Source organism: Myotis brandtii, unplaced genomic scaffold (genome assembly GCF_000412655.1).
Source record: "Myotis brandtii unplaced genomic scaffold, ASM41265v1 scaffold474, whole genome shotgun sequence".
Taxonomy (NCBI): Eukaryota; Metazoa; Chordata; class Mammalia; order Chiroptera; family Vespertilionidae; genus Myotis; species Myotis brandtii.
In genome coordinates this window covers 578431-581357 of record NW_005368113.1, presented here as the reverse complement: position 1 = coordinate 581357, position 2927 = coordinate 578431, and the positions used below count along the sequence as shown (strand labels likewise).

Sequence of the window (2927 nt, the reverse complement as noted above, 5' to 3'; positions counted from 1 at the left end):
GGGGGCCCTGGACCAACAGCTCCCTGAGCCTCCGCGAGGGGCTCAGCCCTGACCTCAGACTCAGCTGCGAGGCCCGGAATCTGCACGGGGCCCAGAGCGTCTCTGTCCTGCTGCTGCCAGGTCAGGGGGCTTATGGGTGCAGAGTCTTTGGGTGAAAGGAGTGGGTCAGAGAGAAGGTGGGGCTCGGGGAGAGGGGCTGTGGCTTGGGCAGGGGTGATTGCTAGGACAGGGCCCTCCTTCTCTTGTCCCCCCCCCCAAATATTTTTATTGATTTCAGAGAGGAAGGGAGAGGGAGACAGAGAAACATCAATGATGAGAGAGAAACATTGATCGGCTGCCTCCTGTACGCCCCCTACTGGGGTTCGAGCCCACAACCTGGCCATGTGCCCTTGACCAGGGATGGAACGGGGATCTCCTGGTTCACAGGTGGATGCTCATCCACTGAGCTAAGTTGGGCTCTGGTTGAACAGAACCGACAGTGGGTTCTGGGAGGAGGGGGAAGAGGAGAAACCAAATCCCGCGAGTGGGTGTCCCACCCCCCGCTCCTCTGCAGGGAAGGCCGTGCCCCAGGCGGGAGTGGTTCCTGCGGCTCTCGGAGGTGCTGGTGCCATGGCCCTGCTGTCCCTGTGCGTGTGTCTCATCTTCTTTTGCATGTGAGCCTCCGGGGCAGGGAGCCGGGTCCTAGGGGTTTGGAAGAGGTCACAGAATTTCACCAACACAAAGCTTAGTACATCCAGCGGGGAGGCAGGGGCGGCAGGGGTAAGAGCTTTATTGAGGTAAAACTCCGCTGCTCCTCTCCTTTTGCAGGTGAGCCTCTGGGGCAGGGAGGTGCAGGGAGCTGTGTGGTAGGGAGCGCCCAGAGATGTCGCTGAATTTCACAAAAACAGAGCTTAGTACATCCAGAGGGGACATTTCTGTGGGGAGAGGGAGTAGCCGCTTTTTCACGGTAACATTTCCATGTATTTAAAGTGCACAGTTCGGTGACCCTAGTTCAGTCACAGAGCTGTACACCTAACACCACATCAATTTAAAAATGTTTTTTCATTGGCCCAAAATGAAAATACAGAAACGCTAGCCCCGGCAGGCGTTGCTCAGTGGTTAGAGTGTCTGACTGTGACCGAAGGATCCCGGGTTGATTTCTGATCAAGGGCAGAACCTGGGTTGCAGGTTTGGTCCCTGACCCAGGTCGGGGCACGTGCAGGAGGCAACCAATTCGTGTGTCTCTCTCACATCAGTGTTTCTCTATTTCTCTTTTCCACCCCCTCCCATCCCTCCCTCACTTCTATTTTCTCAAAAAATCAATGGAAAAAATATACTCAGGTGAGGATTAACAAAATAAAATAAAATAGAAACTCCACATCCATTCATTGTCATCCGCCTCCATCCTCCCCCAGCCCCAGGCAACCACTATTTCTTGTTTCTCCAGATTTGCCCATTCTGATCTTCCATATAAATGCAATTATAAAATACATGTTTTTTTATGACTGACTTCTTTCATGAAGCCTGAGATTTCCAAGGTTCATGTGTCAGCTCTGCATTGCTTTTTATTTACAAATATATTCCACGGTTTGGATGAGGCACATTTTATTTGTCCGTTCCTTCGTTGATGGACATTGGGTTGCTTGGATGTTTTGGCTACGATGAATTACTCTGGTGATGGCTTGTGCACAAGTCTCTGCATGTGAGAGGGGCCTTGGTGATGAACAGTCTTGGCCAAACCCCTGGGCATCCAGGGGGACAGAGTCCTCACCTGCATGCCAGGAGGGTCTCTGAGTCTGGCCTCAGGGAGTGGGGGCAGCTGCCCACCTGTGCCTGAACCATTCTGGCTGCTGACTTCTCCCCTTAGAGTGAAAGCCCGCAGGAGGCAAGCAGCCGGGAGACCAAATGTCACGAATGATGAAGACCCTGTCATGGGCACAGTCACCTGGGTGAGTGACGGGGTGTTTTCTCATGCCGTGTGTGTGGGGGGGGGGGAGGCTGGGCATGTCCATTAAGGAGTCCACACTGAGCTCCTCAGTAGTTCCCCAAACCCGCTCCTCTGTGGTCAGATGGACAGACAGTTGGAAGTTGACTTCCCTTTCATTTCCCGGAACACATGGTCAGCCTCCTGCCCCAGCCACACTGACCACTGAGCCCACCTCACCACTCTGATAGGCACAGGCCACCAGAACCAGCTCCCCAAACTATTACTTCCTACCCATTGTGGGCGTGTTACTTCACCTCCCTTTACCGCAGATTCTCTATCTGTAAATGGGGATAATGAGAGTATCATGCTCACTGGGTTTCTGAGGGAATGAAATATGATTAGTAGGCCTTTGATATGTCTAACCAACATCTGCAATAGTCTCAAAAAAATAATTAAAAAGAAAAGAACAGCAGGCTTGAGCAGGAAGGAGGATGGTCTTCGAGATGAAAGTCCACCATTCTCCTAGGCCACAGCACCTGAATAAATCTCCTTCATTTTGCACCAAAAGAACAAAACCCAAACAAACAAACAAACAAAATTTTTTAAAATGAATGAGCAAATAGTTGAGTCTATGAGAAGTGTCTGTGCAGTAAGAAGATGAATGAAAAAACTGTCCCCTCAGCCCCACTTTTCTTTGGGACCATGTCTGCCTCATGCCTCTCGGACGCCCTTCTCTCCCTGTCACTCAGGGCTCCAAGAAAAATCTTCAGCCAGACGGGCCGGGCCCCCAGACCAAGCGCCACCTGCTGAGAAGGGCCCTCTGTCGGGGGAGCAGCAGGAGCTCTACTACGCCAACCTCACCTTTGAGGGGCTGAAGCCACGGGAGCCTCGGGACCAGGCGGCCACCAGCACCCACGAGTACTCAGTGGTCAAGCGCGCAGGCCAATGAGGACTCGCTCAGAGCTCGGTGCTGGCCAGAGGCATCACAGCCCCTGGGGGAGGGGGGTGGGGAGAAGTCCAG

The 2927-nt window shown here is 53.0% G+C and overlaps 1 long non-coding RNA gene across 1 annotated transcript; it reads left to right on the top strand.

The window, feature by feature from the left end:
• The first annotated feature begins 31 nt into the window (after positions 1-31).
• LOC106727752 lies at positions 32-2686 on the top strand. The gene is made up of 4 exons (XR_001363990.1): positions 32-120; positions 554-653; positions 1847-1928; positions 2656-2686. It is a non-coding gene; the product is annotated as an uncharacterized LOC106727752 (long non-coding RNA).
• The last annotated feature ends 241 nt before the right edge of the window (positions 2687-2927 follow it).